The following is a 19,853-nucleotide window of genomic DNA, read 5'->3' as shown; positions in this document are numbered from 1 at the left end:
TCAGGTTAGCAGAGGCACTGGGGGCAGCTAGGTGGCACAGTGGATAGAGCACCAGCCCTGGATTCAGGAGGACCTGAATTCAAATCCTGCTTCAGACACTTGACACTTAGTAGCTGTATGACCCTGGGCAAGTCACTTAACTCTTATTGCCCCACCAAAAAAGAAGAAGAAGAAACAGCCAGGCACTATGTCATGATTCCCTTCTAGTTATAGATGAAAAAAAAACCTAAAAAAAAGGCCTGAGGATTATGGGATTGAATGCTGGAAGGGGCCTTAGAGGCCATTGACTGAATTGAGTCCATCCCTTCATTTTAAAAATAATAATTGCATTTATTATAGCCTTTTAAGGCCTGCAAAGCACTTTACAAATATCGCATTCTATCCTCACAGTCCTGGGAGCTGAGGCTTGGAGAGGTTCTACACCTAGGAAGGGTCCGAGGCAGGATCTGAACCCATGTCTTCTTGGTGTTTTGTTTTTTTTTTTGCGGGGCAGTGAGGGTTAAGTGACTTGCCCAGGGTCACACAGCTAGTAAGTGTCAAGTGTCTGAGGCTGGATTTGAACTCAGGCACTCCTGAATTCAAGGCCGGTGCTTTATCCACTGTGCTACCTAGCTGCCCCTGAACCCATGTCTTCTTAACCAAAGTCCTGTGCTATTCACTACATCAAGCTACCTCTCAAAGGGAATCCCTGTTTTGAGATGGGAGCAAACTAAGAAGGAGCAGGTACATGGAGTCAGAAAGGACGAGCGGATAGTTTTTGTGATATGGCCTGAGAGTATAGTGGTGAGGGGTGCCCTTGGTTGCTTTGTATTATGTTCTTTGGCTGCAGGCTGACCTTGATCTTTGGGGAATCTTTGGGGGACTGGATGAGGGAGTGTGAATGGCCCAGTGCCAACCCTAAACCCTATTGAAGAAACTACTTGGGGCACTTGGTTTACTGAGAAAGAGCATCTCTAATCATCTCTGTGAGTAATGAGGAGGGTGTTTGTTTTGTTTTTCTGGGTAATTGAATCATTTTATTAATAAGGCCAGCAGGTTACTAATAAAAGGATGGTCATTTGGCTGTCTCTCTTAGACCAAAGACCCCGAGGGTGGTGGGGTCACAATTTATATGCCTTTTGAAGAGGAGGTGTTTCTGAAGGGTGCCTACCCAACTTTGATAGGTTAATGAAATGGGAGGTGGGCTATCTTGGAGTACATGACTTGGTGGTGGTGGGGGGGGTGTTTGAACAAGGAAAATAACACAGTAAGTAAAAATACAGATTAAATTAACCAGAATTGATGAGTAACTCATTTGTCATTCCTTAAATCTAGGTAAAGTTGAGTTGAGTTGAGTTAGGACCTAAAATCTATTTCTCTAAGAAAGGCCTTTTAGTCTTTTCCAAGAGGCTTTTCCCAGGAGTCAGGAAAGGGCTTTAGAGGAAAATATTACTCAATATTTTCAGTTTTACTAAAAGAAAGGTGGCTTTAAAAAAAATGCTTTATGCTGTTAGCATTATTCCCATTTTAAAGATGGGAAGCTGAAAACAGAAGATAAGGGACTTGCTCAAGGTCACACAACTAATGAGAGTCTGAGGCAGGCGGTATTCAAACTCGGGTCATCCTGGCCTCAAATCCAACACTCCCTATGCCTTGCCAGTAGACTGCCTCCAGCAAAATGACCTTATCTGACCATGATTGTGACATTGAGCATCACTATTCCCTCACCTCCTGATTCCCAGTCCTGAGCTCTCTTGTAGTAAGTCTTGTCATCTGTTCTCTGTGATCAGGATTGGTGATTGCAATCGATCTGAGTTCAGTTACTTCTTCGTGTTGTTTTTATATATGTTACTCTTCTTCTGCCTCTCCTGCCATTTTGCAGATGGGAAAACTGTAGCCTAGACCATAGGAAGTGAATTGTCCAAGATGGCCCAGGAAATTCGGAGCCTAGGTTTCCTGACTGCTGAGGGTCTTCCTGTCTTACCCCACTGCCTCAGAGATGGAGCAGAGGACTCTGGGTGGAATGTCGACCTCTTTGGGAGAGGAGGCAGCCAGCAGCGCAGCCCTAAGCACAAACCCTCCCCCATGCCCAAGGTCCCCTGGGCTCTGATGTACATGAATATTTCAGGAGCCCAGTTACAACCTTCGTCTGAACGACTGCAACTGCCCAGGCAGTCAGCGTTTTAATTTTTAAAGGGAAGAAGAAAAGCAGTTATTTCCCAGCTCCTCCTGCTTGTGGGTGTTTGTCCATGTTTGCTGTGGAGTCTGGGGAAAAAGCTTGAGAGAAGTGACTCGCTTAAGGGCATTAGGAGTCAATATCAGAACTGGGGCTGGTTGATAATAAAATAATGCTCCTTCTATGACATTTTGATATTTTCCAAAGCATTTTCCTTACATGGACCTCGTGAGCTTGGTAGCAGTAGCCTTATTATCTGCATTTTACAGATGAGGAAACTGAGGTATTCCAAAAAATGTTAAGTGGAAAGCTTCAGTGTCACAGTTGGGAAGTAGCACAGCCAAGATACGAACCCAGGTATCTGGGGGAGATTCCCCCAGGCTGAGCTATAGCCCCACTGATCTATCCTGTTATTATAATTATAAGGGCTAATCATGATAAAAGAATTCTGTTCAGTGGCTTCTGAATGCAACTGTCCAAGAAGCAGTGATGACAACAGTGAGCGGTTAGGGTTAGGTCTATCTAGCTGGGCTGGTTTGGAACTGAAAGGAAGAGGCTTGAACCAAGCTGCTGGAGCCAGAAGAGGGAGGGGGAAGGGGAGGGAGACCTGTGGCCATGTACCTTCATTCTGCTTCCTGCTCTGGCAAGGTCTTTGCCTGGCTCTGTTTGCTGCCTTGTGTCTCTGTGTAGTAGCCCTCAGACCAGACATCTCGATTTTCCTGTGCTTCTGCCGCTTGCATTCTTTCTTTGACTCTCTTCCTGTTGCTATTTACTTGTCTGACTGTTGTATCTCTCCTCTCTCTCCCCCTCCTTCACTTCTTTCTCTCTCACCATCTTTTTTTTAAAAGAAAATTTTATTGATACTTTTCATTTTTTATGTCATCTACATAGTCCCTTGTAGCCTTCTCCCTTCTCTTCTTCTAGAACAGAAGAAAAAGGAAGAGAAAAATAATAAGCAAAACAGTTTTGATATATCTGTAAATATATGTAGCACTCCACACTTGTGGACCTCTTGCCAATCCCAAGGAGTTGGGGGAGGTGTGTGACCATGTCTTTCAGTCTAATTCATAGGCATTTTTCTGTCTCTGATCACCTCCTCCCTTCTTTTCCTCCCTCTTTCCCCCCTTCCTCTTTCTCTCTCTCTCTCTCCCCCTCTCTTTCTCCCCCTCCCTCCCTCTCTCTCTCGCCCCCCCTTTCAATGTCCCCTCCCCTCATCTCTTTCCCTCTCCCTCTCCCCCATTATCTGCCCCCCCCCCCGACTGTGTTGATGGTTCTGTCTTTGTCTGGGTGCATCTAGGCTTTCCTGGTTCAGGTTGTGTGTCTGTTCTCATGCCAAATGTGATATTACAAACTTCCATGAGACCTAAGCCCATCTGATCTTGCTGATATCACTGTATACGAGTACCTAGGGCAGAGCCTGGTGGGCTGGTGGGGTCTCACCTTGTGCCCAGGGGCCTGAGGAGGTGGCTCATGGTCTCCTTCCCCTTCCTCTGTCTCTGGGGCACCTGTTTCCAGTGGTGGAGGGGGGCAGATATGGGGAGTGGGCATATCACAGGAGGAGATTCATTCCCATCCTAATATGGGCCCAGAGCCTTGAGAGGCAGAGCTGGCTGGGAGGCAGGAAACGTCAAAATATAGTAGAAAGGACACTCTGGCCTCTTAGTTCAAAGGTCTGAGCATTGCAAGTCCCTGGTCCCATCTGGGTCTGGTTTCTTCCTCTGTAGGCTTAGGGAAATGGTCTAGAACAAGGGTTCTTTTAACCTGGAATTCATGAATTTTTTTTTTATGTTGACAATTGTATTTCAGTATAATCGGTTTCCTTTGTAATCCTATGCATTTTATTTGATGCATTTAAAAACACTCTGTGAAGGGGTCCCTGATACAAAAAAAAAGATTAAGAACTCATGGTCTAGAAGGGCCAGGCCAGTTCTGACATTTTATGAATCTTGGTTTCACCACTTCTTTGCTCTGACTTAGATTGAGTCATTTAACTTGATCCTCAGTTTCTATATCTGTCAAATGGGGATAATAATCTCCGTATGAAAGAGACCTAAATTTTCTTCCAATAGACTGCAAGCTTAATAGGAATCAATTGTGTTAAATGGTGGTTTCCCTAGCCCCCCATCTAACCATCATCACCCAATAACTCAGGCTTAGAGGCTACACTAAGAGAGGCACAGAGTGTTAATCCTGCTAGGTCATTTCTCATGCTCCAGGTGCCTCCATCCTTGTGGCCTCCTTTCATTGGTGAGTTTCTCCCCAGATCTTCCATTTGTACTTGGCTCAGCCCATGACCTCCCATATTACCTTTTCACTTTGCCCCCCAACTGAGCACCTTTCTTTCCTGTCCCTCTTTTCAGTTTCCTTTTATGTGTTTGTCTTCATCCATTAAGCAGCTAGGTGGCACTGGGCTTGGAATCAAGAAGACCTGAATTCAAGTCCAGCCCCAGACACGTCTTAGCTGAGTGACCTTGGGCAAGTCACTTAACCTCTGTTTACCACTGGAGGAAATGGCAAACCATGCCAGCATCTTTGCTAAGGAAACCCCATAGCCAGAGACATCCAAGGAGTCTCAAAGAGTCAGTGATGACTGAAAAGACCCAACAACAACTCCATCCTTTAGAATGTAAGCTCCCTGAGGTCAAGAGCTGTCTTTTCTTTTTGCTTATAGCTGTGTTCTGAGCACTTAGTATAGTTCTTAACACATAGTAAATTCTTAGCAATTTTTTTTCTTTTTCTCCCTCTCTCCTTTCTCTCTCCTCCTTCCCTCCCTCCCTCTGTTTAAAGATCTTTAAATAAGCAGGCAGCCTCTACCTCGGTAGGCAGGCAGCCCATTTCTCTTGGGGATGGCACTGTCAGGAAGTTGGTCTTTCAATCAGGCTTGAATCAGCCTCTTTGCAATTCCTGCCCTTTGTTCTTGGTCGTGCCTCTGGGTACATGCAGAACAAATCTGAACTTTATTCCCTTCAAATACTTCCCAGAGGCAGGTACCATGTATCCCCTAATTCTTCTCTTCTACTGACTAAGCATTCCCAGGTCTTAGACCACTTTTTCCTAAAGTGTGGTATCCAGACCAAAACACAGAGGCCCAGAATGAGGCAGGGCCTTGCCCCAAGGTCACACATCTATCTAGTCAGCAGCAGGCCCTGGATTTAAGCCCAGTGACTTCTGCAGGCTGTTGGGATGAGCTCTGAAATCTCTGGGGGTTGGAGGAAAAGACTCTTTCTTGATGGATTGAAGAGAAGATTCCTGCTCAGGTATGAGCTGAATGAACTGGTCTTGGAAATTCCTCATGGAAATCTTGTGAATGCCTGTCCTGCTTCCCCAGTGGCGCTTCTCTTAGAAGCTGCTGGAATGATGAATGTGAGAGGCATTGGCAAACAGGGGTCACCTCTGTGGGAGCCCCAGATGCTGCCACCAGCCGGCTGTCTCCCTCTGGACAAAGCAAGGCCTCAATCTTGGGCCGGTCACACTCTCCTGGCATCCTCCCTTGGAACTTGAGAATGAGATCGGAAGTGAGTCTGGCTGGAGCTAGAGACAGGAGAGCAAGACCATGGCCTGGTGCCTGTAGTCTGTATCAGCCCAGGGGACTTAATGAGCTGGTCTACATCCTCACTTGTCTCTCATCCCCGTTTCCCATCTCTCTGCAACGCCTTCTACTAGCACTGATCCCTGCCCCCTGGTGATTGGAGTGAGGAGGGTTGATAGCCAGTGTCACCTCATTTTTCTGGTTGTGTGTGTGTTGGGGGACAGGGAATGGGAAGATCATTTGGATTATTTTTATACTTTATATAAAATAGGCAGCTTAGTGTACAGTGTCCCAAAAGTCTTAGTGGGTTTAATTTTTTTTAATTAATAAAAACATGCACTAAGACTTTGGGGACACTATATTAGAGTTTGAGAGTTAAGAGACTTTACCTCTTGTCCTGGTTCTGCCACCAAGTAGCTATGTGACCTTGGATAAGTCATTTCCATTTTCTGGTCCCAGTTTCCTCAACTCAGAAATAAAGGTTGGGCTAGATGTTCTCTAAGGTCTCTTCTTGAAGACAAGGGCAGAGGCTGTCTTCCCACAGCTACAGGGGGGGCTTCCACAGGGGACTGACTGGTCTGCTAGGGGTTAAGGCTGGCCTGACCCCACCATGGGGTCAGCTAAAGTTGGGGCTTCCCTGCTTGGGGTTGGCCCCCTTCCCAGCAGAGGAAGCCAGCCAAGAATCTTGTCCTTCCTGTTGTTCAGGGGCTTGGTCACACCAGGACAGGCCTGGGCCCCTAAACCGGAGGTGACCATAATGGATGGAAGAGGGATTTGGAACCCTGGAGTCCTTAGCCCCAGGAACCATGCCAGATCCCAGGGAAGTCCCTGCAGAGGCTGGGATCTGAGGTTGCTGTTGGAATGGCTGCCCCCCCCCCTTTTTATGAAAAGGTTTTAGTGGATAATCCTGGAGTGGTTTATATTTATCTTTGGAATGCTTGCTGATGCCAAATAACAATGGCTTACACACATGGAGCACTTTGCAGTTTAGGAGCAAGATGTGGAGAAAGTGAGGAAAGGGAGAAAAGCTGGTGAGACACAGCCACTGGTCTGGGGTTGGGGATCTGCACTCAGAAGAGAGGGAGGTTCGGGGAATCATCTACCTGCAGGTGCTATTGGGAGTCATAGGCATGAATGGGACTGCCAAGGGAGAGAATACAGAGAGAAGAAGGGGATGAGGGAAGGAGCTCTGGGGAGCACGCACGTGATCAGGGGCCACAAAGAGGAGCCTGATGAGTTGTGGCGCTGGTGGCGGGGAAAGGGGAAGGAGAACATATGAACATGGTGTCTACAAAGGCAAAGTAGAGGTGGAAAGAGGCCAAGGAGGATGACCGTAGGAACACAGCTGTAGACCCAGAAGGCACCTTAGAGGCCATTACATCCAAAGCGCACTCATTTTACAGGTGAAGAAACTGAGGTACTGAATAGTTAAATAACATGCAGAGGGTCACATTGCTAGTAAGTGTCAGGAGGAATTTGAACCCAGCTGCCTTTCCCTGAAAAATAAAAGGAAAAAAGGCCATTGGATTTGATGATCAAGGGGCATTGGTGTGACTGAAAGAACAGTGTTAATGGGGTTCAAGATGGAATACAGGTTGGAGGTCATGGATGACAAAGTAGGTAGTAAGGCAAGGGCTGACTAGGTACTCTTTAAGGCCCCTTCCAGTGGTGAGCCCCCGTGAAGGGTCAAGCGAAGATTTCTTTAGGATTGGGCATTTCTGGTCAGATAGAAAGCAGTCAACGAAGAAGGAGATATTAGCAAGCAGTTTCAAATCTGTCCATCTGTCTCCGTCTTGTCCACAGTAAACCAGAAGAGAACATCAAATGCTTCTCTAGAATCTCCATGAATTAAAGCTATCGGGTTCCCCTGATCCACCCATGCCAAAAAGGGAAACAAGGTCAGTCTGGCTTTTAGTGATCCCTGTTCTCCTTTCTAAATCATCACAAACCATCCCTCAGTGGTGGAGTTTACATTTTGTAGTACAGAGCTTCTTCACGTGGGCTGGGGGTGGGGTCCACGAACTTAGTTTTTTAAAAAATGTTTTTTTTTTGTTGTTGTTGTTTTTTGGTGGGGCAACGGGGGTTAAGTGACTTGCCCAGGGTCACACAGCTAAGTAAGTATCAAGTGTCTGAGGCTGAATCCAGGGCCGGTGCTTTATCCACTGCGCCACCTAGCCGCTCCCTAAAAAAATGCTTTGATAATTGCATTTCAACATACTAGGTTTCCTTTGTAATCTTGTGTATTTGACTTTATGCATTTAAAAGCATTCTGAGAAGGGGTCCGTAAGTCCACGTTATAAAAGAAAGAGACTTTTTGTGAGAAGAAATCTAAGTTTGAGTCCTGTCTTTTCACTTGCCCAGGGTCACACAGCCAGTAAGTGTTAAGTGTCTGAGGCCGGATTTGAACTCACGTCCTCCTGAATCCAGGGCCGGTGCTCTATCCACTGCGCCACCTAGCTGCCCCAGCTGCTATTATTCTTTTTTTTTTCCAGTGAGGCAATTGGGGTTAAGTGACTTCCCAGGGTCACACAGCTAGTTAAGTGTTAAGTGTCTGAGGTCAGATTTGAACTCAGGTACTCCTGACTCCAGGGCCGGTGCTCTTATCCACTGTGCCACCTAGCTGCCCCCGTTATTATTCTTTTTTTTTTTTAAATGTATAAGGTATTTTATTTTTTCCGTTACATGTAAAGATAGTTCTCAACTTTTGTTTATACAAGCTTTACAATTTCAGATTTTTCTCCCTCCCTCCCCTCCCTCCCCCCTCCCCTAGACAGCAGGTAATCTGATATAGGTTATATCTATATATCTCTATACCCGCTATTATTCTTAAAAGCACTAGAACTTTAGAAGGATGACAAGTCAAGCTTATTGGCCTGGACTCTACCCCTTTTCTATTTCTACTTTGCCTGTGTCTTCTCCCAGATCTTTAGAGACCTCTAAGGGCAGCTGAGCCCTCCTGCCCGTTGTTGGCTTTTCAGTATCTTAAGATATAGTTGGCCTCGGTCTAATGACTTGAACTTATTGGAGTAAACTAAAGCCATTTCCTCACTTATCTTTGGCTCATCATCCCTCTTTAATCACCTTTGTTCTGTCTTTTCCAGTCCAAGGACCATTCTTCGCAGATGGGCTAACAAAAGCAAAGCAGGAATTGAGAAATTTAATCTCCTTGCTGTCTCCTGTTATCACCATCCCATCTACCAGACAGGAATGACAGTCCTGGCCCATCTTTGATTCTCCTCTGTTTCCCAAAGTGGTTTAAAAAGACCTTCTTTCTTTGTCCTTGATGTTCATCAGAAGCCTCATCTCTTGCTGTGTTATACCAGCCCAGACCAAGGACTTGCAGGGCTGTCCTACTCGTTGGCATTGAACTTCTGTTCTTTGCCCTGGCTTCTGTCATCTTCACATCTTTGAAAAATCTCAGTTGGTCCCTAAGATCTCTGTCCAGCTGCTTTCTTTGGGCAGCTCCCCCCTTTTTTCCCTATGAATTTTTTGGGTCTTCTAGTTTGTACTTTGCTGAGTTTCCTATCCCTTTGGCCCAAATTTCCCCAAAGAATGTTAAGCTATTGAAACTTACCTACCCTTTCTGTCAACTCTTTGAAATCTGCTTTTGAAATGTGTAGAATGTATATCTGACTATGCATGGCTTTCTTTGTTCTCCCTGCTTCCCCCCCCCCCCAATTTCTGCTTCAACATTTTTAGGTATGTTCACAATTGGGTTCAGAATAGCAAAACTTCTGCTCCTTCTAGCTCCCCACTTTAAATTTATTATTTATTTGTTGTTAACATTCTTTTCTTTTTAAATTTTGAGTTTCAGATATTCTTCCTCCCACCCCCCCCCTCTCCTCTCGCTTCACCCACCCTTCCCTCTTCTATCTTTTGAAAGAAGAAATTATCATTAAGGCAAATCAGTAGTTTATCAGCAGCTCTGCCTTTTGTTTTGTAGTGTTTTAGTTTTTTGTGCATAGAGAAAGTAGATGACTGAATATTTGAAGTGTCTCTTGATACATGCTAGGCTTTAGTTTCTTCTTTCTGTCTAAGTAGTATTTATTATATCTTGAGGAAAATAGCATTTCCATTTCTGCCTTTATTGGTTTTCACCCAGATGCTCTCCACCATATTTCCCCTCTTGAATTCCTGGGGTTTTCTCATGAGCATCTTATTATGCATGTAGTACTTAGCACAGTGTCTTTCACATCATAGTCAATAAGTACTCTTCTCTTTCCCACCATCCTCAGCTATTCTGTTTCCTTTGAATTGGCTCTGCCTTTCCAGAATTTAAAGGCTATTCTGGTCCTTCTCACCAAGTCTCAGAGATGACTTTGAGTTTAGGTTTCTCTTCTTGTGTAGGACATCTGGTTTGCCATCTCTGTTAGCCATTCTTTGTGCATTTGTTTATAGACATTGGAGTCCATGAGTTTTCTTCCTAGCTTTCTTTTTGGATGTTGTCTCCCATTATCATTCTTATGCCATACCTACTACTGTCTTTGGTGGGCAGCTAGGTGGGGCACTGAATAGAGTGCCAAGCATGGAGTCCACAAGATTCATCTTTGTAAGTTCAAATCCAGCCTCAGACACTTATTAGCTTTTTGACCCTGGGCAAATCACTTCACCCCATTTGCCTCAGTTTACTTCTCTGTAAAATGAGCTGGAGAAGGAAATGTCAAACCGCTTGAATATCTGCTGAGAAAACCCCAAATGAGGTCACAAAGAATCAAACACAACTAAAACGACTGAATAATAACCAAAAAATATCTATGATATCAAGCTAGATACTTCCTAAACCTAAGTCAGCCCTGGACCATTGGTGACAACTTTGGACAATGCTGACTGAGCCAGGAATTGTAAGGGTCATGAGGGTCATCCATATCTGTGACTATTCAGAGGTATCGCTATTGCCTCATAGCCACCCATGACTTCAGTGAAAGCAGAACACCAACCTCAATAAGAAGGAATTGTCTTGGCAATAGGAGGATAAACCTCTCAACTCCCTAAATCATTCCTCATGCTGGTGGGGATATGTTCCCTCTTTGGTTGTTAGGACAATGCTTGGCATTGGCCTTGTGGCAAGAGTGGGACGCTGGAGTCCTCTCTGCCTTCCTCCCTGTGGGAGCTCAGATCCATGGATGGAGCTGAATTAGAATACCAGAGCTGGAAGGGGCCAAAGCACTTGGATTGTTAGAGCCAAGAGGCACCTTTATGGATCAGTTTAAAAATCAAGCCTGTTATTTCATTGGTGTAGGGAGCTCCCTTTGTGGACCATCCCCTCCCAGTGTGGATCAGCACCTCCTCTTCAGCCCATAGAGGCTCAGTGAGCTGTCCAGGGTCACCCAGCCTGAATGTGTCAGAGATCTGAGCCTTCCTAATTCAGAGGCCAGCTCCCTGCCCACTCTCCCATGTTGCTTCTCGTCATAATTATTATTCTAGATTATACTCGTCAGAGCTTAAATGGATATTAGAATGTAGACTATTAGATCATAGGACTTAGATCCATTAGGGACCTTAGAGATCATACAGCCCAGCTTCCTCCTCTTGTATGTGAGGAAAAGGAGACTCAGAAAAGGCAGGTTGATTTTCCCAAGGTCATGCAGGTAGTAAATGGCAGAACAGGGAGGAGACGACCCAACTCTTAGAGCTAGGAGAAACTTTGTTTTTGTTGAGCCATTTTTCAGTCGTGTCTGATTCTTCGTGACCCCATTTGAGATTTTCTTGGTAAGGACACTGGAGTGGTTTGCCATTTCCTTCTCCTGCTCATTTTACAGATGAGGAAAGTGAGGACAACAGGATGAAGTCACTCTCCCAGGATCACATAGCCAGTATCTGAGTCTGGATTTGAACTCAGGCCCTCCCGACTCTAGGGCCTACATTCTATCCACTGTCATCTAGCTGCCTCAGAAGAAACTTTGGAAAACAGGATATCGGAGCCGGAAGAGATCTTAGAGCACAAAAAAACAGGGCTGGAAAGGACCTTTGAAAAATGAATGACAGAGTAGGAACAAAAAGTACAATGTCAGAGCTGGAAAGGCCCTAGAACACAGAATGTCAGAGCTGGGAGGGCCCTTAGAACAAAGAATGCAATCACAGAGTTAGATGGGACTTCTAGAATATAGACTGTGAAAGGCGGAAAGGATCTTAGGAACGGACTGCCAGAGTAGGAAAGCTCAGAACAAAAACTACAGACAACAAAGTCCACCCTGGAAGGAGCCAGGCCTCTGAGGCCAGTGCTTTTCTTCCCCTTATACCACTGACTCTGCTTGTCCTCATGCGTCTTTACAGAAGAAAGGCCGGGTACTGCAAGGGTTTGTGGGGAGAGGTTTCCCCGCAGAAGGCTGGGGAACAATGCCCACAACATACATTATTCACGCCTCTTTCCCACAGCCAGGATGAAATGGCCAGTTGTTTGTGCTAATACCTAATTTGACCTAAACCGCAGGAGGCACTAACAGGACAGGGAACTGGAGGCCCACGTTTAAATGCCTGGTTTCCTCCAGTTATTTACAGCTGTAGAATGTGTTAGGGGGAAGGGGAGGACTGAAGACATTTGAGATATGGTCATCAAAAAACCTAACTCCATCATGTGGTGCATCATTTAGACATAGTTTAGGGAGGGTGATGGTTATTTTCTACCTGTCTTGGTCTCAGCCTACCTAAAGCCTCCCGGGCAGCTCTAGAGACTGCACCCTCAAAAAGGTGCTGACGCCTATAAGGGCGATCTGGATGGTCAACGGATTGGAGACAACGGAAAGCACTTTGGATTTGAGTCAGAGTCCTTTGTTACTTCCCAGCTAAGTGAACTTGGACAAGTCATTATTTTTTTTTTTTTTTAGTGAGGCAATTGGGGTTAAGTGACTTGCCCAGGGTCACACAGCCAGTAAGTGTTAAGTGTCTGAGGTCGGACTTGAACTCAGGTACTCCTGACTCCAGGGCCGGTGCTCTATCCATTGCGCCATCTAACTGCCCCCAAGTCATTAATTTTTAAGTCATTATGAAATAATTTGTTTCAGTTAAAAATCTACTTTCTGCATTGACCGCATCCAAAACGAAGGCCTTGTTCTTCGCCTGAGTCCAGCAGCCTCTCAGGCAGGAGGTGGTAGCGCGCTTTGTCACGGGTCCTCTGCCATTGTGATTGGTCACTGCACAGATCAGAATTCTTACAACCCTCAAACTTGTAGTCTTCATAATGTTGTCATTTAGAAATTATTTCTGATCAGTCAGTCATGGAGCTTCTTCTGACACCAGTTTCCTTAGCCATAAAATGAGCGGGATGGAATGGATAATAATAGCTAGTGTTTATATAGTGCAGATGGAATTGATAACAAATAATGTCTATGTAGTGCTTTAAGGCTTGCCAATATCTTCATGCATATTCTCCTTTGGTCCTCACAACACCCCTGGTATAATTATCCCCATTTTTACAGAGGCTGAGGAGGTGAATGACTTAGCCAGGAAGTGCCTGAGGCAGGATTCAAATTCCAGTCTTCCTGACTTCAGATTCAGTTTTCTATCCACAGTGCCACCTAACTGTTTCCATGGGTGTCCCTTCTAGGTCCCTTCTGTCATCCTGTGAGGAACAATTGAAGGAATTAGGAATGTTTAGCCTGGAAAAGATTTCTGCAGGAACACGAGAATTGTTTTCAATCTGGTCTTCCACCTGTGCCTCAGCCACACACCATTCCCTCTATCGTCTCAATGCCTTTGCTCTGAGAGTCCCACTTTTCCTTCAGAGCCTGAATTCAGGCAACTCCTCCTATGCGAAGGCTTTTCTGCCTCTGACTGGCTCCACTTTTGTCTTTGCATTCCTCCCCCAACTGCTACAGGATGAGATACTTAAAGCCTGTTTGACAGCTCACAGGTCCAGACCAAGGGAAAAAAAATCACAAGTCAACAAGCAAGCATTTCTTACAGGCTTCCCATGTTCTAGGCACTGTGCTGAGCCCTGGGCATACAAATACAAGCCGGAAGAAAGTCAGTCCCTGTCCTCCCAGAGCTTCCACTCCAGTGGGGGAAGACACTACATACAAACAGGGAGCAGGCCGTGGTGGGTCAAGGCTCTGGGGTCAGGAGTGGAATTCTGTGGAGAGATGAAGAGATGGGTCACCTGGGCTGCCTCCTTGATGCGGAGACTCTGGGAGGAAGGAAGCAGCTGACCAAGGAAGGGGCTTCCAGGATGTGAGATCCAGGGGTGGAATGAGCTTCCTGGGGGAAGGGGTATCTATGAGATGTTAGCTAAAGTCTAGAAATTCTGAAGAGAAATGAGGAGGGGGTGGTGTTTATGTACAATGTGCGTCTCTCCTACACCTGTCTATATTGTTCTACACATGAGACACAGAATAGATAGTGGATTGACTCTTCTTTTTTTGATTGACTTTTGAATTTTAGTTCCAACATTCTGTCATTTCATGTAGCTCTCTGTAACCATAAAGCCTCATATAAATATAGAGAATTATTAAGCTGGGTTATTAATAATAAGGTTCAGAGGCTTTCCTTTGCTCTTCCTGGGCCTCTCTGGTTTATGGATTTCAGCCACCTTCCCCCATTCTGAGGTTAGTCCTTGGGCATCCCCCTGGCCAGTCTGTTTCCAAGAGCCAGGTCTTGAAGAGTGGGGGGAAAGCTCACTGAGCAGGGAATCCCTTGGGCCCCAACCCCTCCAGATCCAGAAACATCATCCCTGGGGGTGGGGGTGCAGGGGTTCTTAGCCTTGACCAGGCAAGACCCACTGGAGGGTGGGAGATGGGAGACCTGGGAGCTATAACAGGACCAGGCAAGTGGCCAAAGTCACTTAGGCCCAAAGTGGAACTTAATTTTCTTCCCCTAATTGGATAGCTGCTCATTTAGGCTTGGAGTGTCCCCAGTGAGCAAATGGTAGGCCAGACAGGGTGCTCTGCGTGTGCTCAGCCTGAGAGACAAGCAGGTCTTGATGTCCCATTTGTAGCCTAGGACATCAAGGGATTGACCGCTTCCCCTCCATGCTGGGCTTGGGTGGAAGAGACCTGGGGACTCTGTTTGAAGTTAAGGGCCTGGGGATGGGGATGGGGATGGGGATGGGATAGGGGGATATAGCCTTATTCTCAAGGAGCCCTACTGGGAAAAAATAGTCCTTCGCCTCAGGAAATCTTGGGGGCGGGGGTGGGGAAAGATCTAGAAACTGATGGAAACATCACATTAAAAAAACCTAGCAGGTCTGAGGGGGAGGAAGCATGGCTGTGGCTGAGGGGAAAGATACAGCCCCTGAGGAAGGGGGAAAAGAGAAGGTGGGGGATGAATGAATGATAGCTTAGGCTAGGCCTGAGTGCGGGCCTCTGTGGTGGCTGGGAGTTCAACAGGAGGGGATAGATAGACCCTTGGTGTTTGGGGTGAGGAAGAAGGGGAGATACTGACCTGAGAGTGGATGGCCTCTTTCTGCCCTTGTGGCTGAAAGCACTGCACTGGAGTCAACAGACTAGGGTTCCAATCCTGGCCCTGCTCCCAGCTTACTTAATATATAGACAGACAGGCATCAGTTTCTCCAACTCTGAAATGGTGATTCTCATACTTGGGTTACCTGTCTCACAGGACCATTGTGATCGCAAAGTGTTATATAAACCTTAAAAGCTCTAGAGAATTAGATTGTTGTTAGGATAATTGCATAATAATGGTGACATTTCAATGACAGTTCTCCTTTCTCTAGTGCTTGGGGGTTTCCAGAGTGCTGTCTATGCCTTATCTCATTTCATTCTCACAACTAAACAAGCTTCTGAAGTAGGTGCCATAGTCCCCTTCATGGAGGGTTGCACTGCTGGTGCCCAAGACAAAATTCAAACTCCCCTCTCTGTGTCTCTCATTGTGGCAGCTTCCACTGTGCCACAATGAACTCGATCACCAGGATGGGCCTGACTCGACCAGAGATGGCCACCATAAAGGTTTGAGAATCGGCACAAGGATGGAAAGTTTGAATTCCAGCTCTGCTACTTAATTGCTCAGTGATGGTGGGGGAACAAGCATTTATGAGGTGCTTGCTGAGTGCTATGTAAGTGCTATCTCATTTAAGCCTCACATTTACCCCCATTTTACAGTTGAGGAAAGTGAGGCAACTGGAAATTCAATGACTTGCTCAGGGTCACACAGCTCAAAAGTGTCTGAGACCAGATTTGAACTCAGGTTTTCCTGACTCCAGGCCCAGCTCTTGATCCACCTCAGACAAATTCCTTCTATCTGGGCCTCTGTTTCCCTTATCTGTAAATTGAGGGGATGGGGCTAGGTCACCTAAATTCCCTAAATCAGGTTATCTCAGAGAGTGTGTCAAGCACTGAACTCTCACCCCCGCTTTGGGCCAGCTGGGGAGACAGGCCAGGATGCATGAGATATTCAAGGAGCACTGAACAGCCATATCTTATCAAGTGTTAGAGTGTATGCTGGGCTAGCCAGAGGAGCCTGGAGGTCAGATTCAAGGTCAGAGCAGCCAGACCAGAAGACCTTGTCCTCTGGCCTCCGCTGTCTGTCTCTGGGTAAGTCGCTTGAACTCCCCGAGACCAGTTTTCCTGTCTGTACAGTGACAGACTTGGATTAGATAATCTCCTAAAGTCCCATTTCACTCTTTTTTTTTTTTTAAAGTGAGGCAATTGGGGTTAAGTGACTTGCCCAGGGTCACACAGCTAGTAAGTGTTAAGTGTCTGAGACCGGAATTGAACTCAGGTACTCCTGACTCCAGGGCCACCTAGCTGCCCCCCATTTCACTCTTAATATAAGATCCCCTTCTGAATCTGAGACACTCTTTGAGAAAGGCGGGGGGAGGTGCCCTCATATAGTGCCAACTGTGTACCAGATGCTGCGATAAATAATTATAAACACATTATCTCATTTGAGCCTCACAACAACCCCGGGATATGGGTGCTATTATTAATCCCCATTTTACAGATGAGGAAACTGAGGCAGGCAGAGGAGAAGTGACTAGTTCAGGGTTGCACAGCTTGTCATTGTCTGAGGCTGTATTTGAACTCAGGACTTGCCAACCTGACTCCAGGCTCGGTGCTTTATGTGCTGCACCACTAAACTGGGTCTTGGGCAGTGTGGTACAGCGGAAAGCGCCCTAGCTCTGGCTCTTGGGCCCTGATTCCACCTTATCTGTGTGAGCTTGGGAAGATCACTTCATCTCTGTCTTCTTAAGAGTGTTTTTTAAAATTTATTTCCCTAGTTACTTGTAAGGATAGTTTTCAACATTCGTTTTTATAAGATTTTGAGTTCCACATTTTTCTCCCTCTCTCCCTTCCCTCCGCCCTCCCCAAGACAGCAAGCAATCGGATATAGGTTATATATAGGTTATAAATGACTTCATCTCTGTTTCCTTGTGTTAAATGAAGGGGTGGCCGAGGCTGTGAATCTCTTTGCCCTCGGGAGGTCTGCTCTGCAGCAGGCTAAGCTGATCCTTTTTCCACACCGAGTGTGGCATCCGCATGACGGATTTCCAGGACTGGGTTTGCTTAAGGAGAAGAGCAGGTCAGAAGGTCCAGGGCTGAGGACCGGGCAGATCAAAGCTCTCTTGCTGACCAATAGTGGGATCAGGCATGTGAATGATTCCTGCCCTTCCAGCCAGAGCCAGGTAGGGAGACCCAGTGTAAAAAAAAGGGGGGGGGTGGAAATGGAGCAGATGGCCTCTGAGGCCTAGCTCTAGGTCTCTGAGCCCATAATCTTAGGCAGGATTTCTATAAGTAGGGAGGAACAGGAGTAAAGTGTTCTAGGCACAGGGAACATCATGGGCAGATAAGAATGTGACAGGAAGGCCCTATGTGTTATCACAAGAAGGGGGTAGCTAGTGGTCAGGAACCTCAGAGACCATCTGGTCTAGGGTGTGTAGCCTGGCATTGGTTGGGGGGGGTGATCTATTAACGAGGTTGGGGGGGGATTATATTATCTTTACTCACCTGTCACTGAAATTTTATATTCTCTTCAATTATTTCAAAACATGGTTCCAAGCAGGGCTCACTTCAGCAAACTGTCCAAGGAGCGGTGATACCAAAAAGAAGGTTAATTGGCCACCAGAAAATGAAGGAGGCATAGTAAGTAGTGGGATCAAGCCTTGGACCCAGGTCTCCCGATCCTCTACTAGGAGCACTTTCCACCTAGACCAGGCTGCCCCGATTCCTAGGGGACTCTACTTTTCCAAGGCTGCCCTCTACAAAAAGGCAGATACGCCTGGGAGGGAGGATAACTGCGGGGAGCTGGGAGGCTGTTAGCTTATCAGTTGTGAACACATGGGGTGGGGGCGAGGGTGGAGAGTGCTCCGACGGTCACATGATAACTTTGGACACCCATGTCAGTAGGGCCTTGGGAGGTTTATTATATAGTGCTCTTCACGCCAGCCCTGTGATGTAGGTAGCATGGACCATTATCTCCATCTTACAGATCATGATGAGGATGACAAAACGAGCATTGATATAGAGATTTAAGACTTGCAAACTGCCACACAGATGTTATTTCAGATCCCAAAAAAGGGAAAGCAACTTGCTCCGTGCCACATATCTACTTAAGCTGCCCCAAATTCATCCCCCTGTCCAGGAAAAGGGGCTTGGATCATGACCAGACAGGAAGGGGGGAGCCCCGAAAGACCCACTTGGGGCTGTAACTGAGCAGTGTTGGGCCCAGGCTGTTACCCAGAGCCTAGGGCTTCCAGCCTCGGTCAGTTTCGGGATTACTGTAATCCCCTTAGCTTTTCTGCCTGGGGAGGGAGCTTGTCCTCCTTTGCCCTTCCCCGGACTGAATTTGCAGCCGATTTAGTTCCCCAGCCGGCCTGTTTGTTGTTAGGATAGAACTGGGTGGAAAGAAATCTCTGGATCCCTGAGACAGGTAGAAGGAGCACAAGAGATGGACACCAGGCTTCTGGTAGGTGGGCTCTCCTTGGTGACTGCTGGACTGATCTAGGACTGTTTTAAAGGTAATGTGGAGTCAGAGGATGGAATCCTAGGACAACAGAGCTGGGAAGGACCTTGGAATATAGATTGTCACAGCTGGGAAGGACCTTGGAATATAGACTGTCAGAGTTGGGAGGACCCTTAGAACATGGAATGTCAGAGCTGGGAGGGCCCTTAGAACTCAGAATGTCAGAGCTGGGAGGGCCCTTAGAACATGGAATGTCAGAGCTGGGAGGGCCCTTAGAACACGGAATGTCAGAGCTGGGAGGGACCTTAGAATATAGATTGTCAGAGCTTGAAAGAACCTTAGTTAGGATTTAGCCTAGAGACAGACTGAGCCTGTGATTCTTTAGGAGGAAACTGCCTATACAAATTCAGACTGGCTCCTTCTTGGCAGTTTACAGTTTTAGAGAGTTGCCCAGATCCCTGAGAGGCAGAAGGGACTTGCCCAGGGTCCCATCCACAGCCCGGCTGTAGTGGAGGCAGACCCAGCCATTTCCCAGGGGGTGGTTGTGCCCAAGATCTCCAGAACCCCCTGGAGCTAAGATATGGTTTGAAGCTACTAAGAATAGAAAAGCTTTCTGAGACTTAAGTACCAGACTGATCTTATCAGACATCGTCCACCCTGTCTCATGGGATCTTATTAACTCAGATTAGTTGGAAGGCCTGAAATCTCCCATCAAAATCAGGCTGTGGTGGAGACCGGGGAGGAAGGAGTGTGAAATGTGGTCAGAAAATGTGTGTAGAGGATAGGAGGGTGGGAGAGGAAGAGGAGGAGGAGGAAGAGGAGGAGGACGAGGAGATCTCTCTGGGACTGTCCCTTAGAGAGCCCGCTTTGGAGATCACATGCACACTTGGTGTTGTTGCATTTTGCTTCCCAAGCAACAAGGCTCTCACTGGGGATGCATCAGAGACTTACTTTCCTCATGTCCTTCCTGAGGGAAAGTCACTATCATCCCGCCCCCCTGGCCCCAAAAGGAGTGGGAGTGAGAATCTCAGTGTTTAAACATAAATACATTGATTTAAAAGGGAGACCATAGTCCCTCTGCCACTGGTATTGTGATTGCCCCTGGAGGTCTGTCTCATCAGGTAGTGAGCACACCAGGATTGAGGTGCAGCCTGATTATTAATCCCTGACTTTTCTCTAGGGCTTTACATTTGTAATGCATGTGTCCTATGAGAAGAAAGAAAGAAAGAAGGAAAAAAGAAAGAATTTATTAAGTACCTATGATGTGCCAGGCACTGTGTTAAGTACTCTACAAATATCTCATTTTATCCACATAATGAT

The 19,853-nt window shown here is 46.5% G+C and overlaps 1 protein-coding gene across 10 annotated transcripts in view; it reads left to right on the top strand.

Annotated features, from left to right (window-relative positions):
- GDPD5 (glycerophosphodiester phosphodiesterase domain containing 5) overlaps positions 1-19,853 on the top strand; it is a 181,352-nt gene that overhangs the window by 26,956 nt on the left and 134,543 nt on the right. Inside the window, exon 2 of one of the 10 annotated variants that reach the window (XM_043992787.1) lies at positions 7,488-7,582. The exons of 8 other annotated variants lie outside the window; for them this stretch is intronic. The gene's annotated coding sequence lies outside the window, so the exon portion shown is untranslated. Of the gene's footprint in view, positions 1-7,487; positions 7,583-18,517; positions 18,537-19,853 lie in introns of those variants that run through there. One more of the 10 variants, XM_043992790.1, reaches the window with a different exon arrangement.

This window comes from Dromiciops gliroides, chromosome 3, assembly GCF_019393635.1.
Source record: "Dromiciops gliroides isolate mDroGli1 chromosome 3, mDroGli1.pri, whole genome shotgun sequence".
Taxonomy (NCBI): Eukaryota; Metazoa; Chordata; class Mammalia; order Microbiotheria; family Microbiotheriidae; genus Dromiciops; species Dromiciops gliroides.
This window is presented reverse-complemented; position numbering and strand designations above follow the sequence as displayed.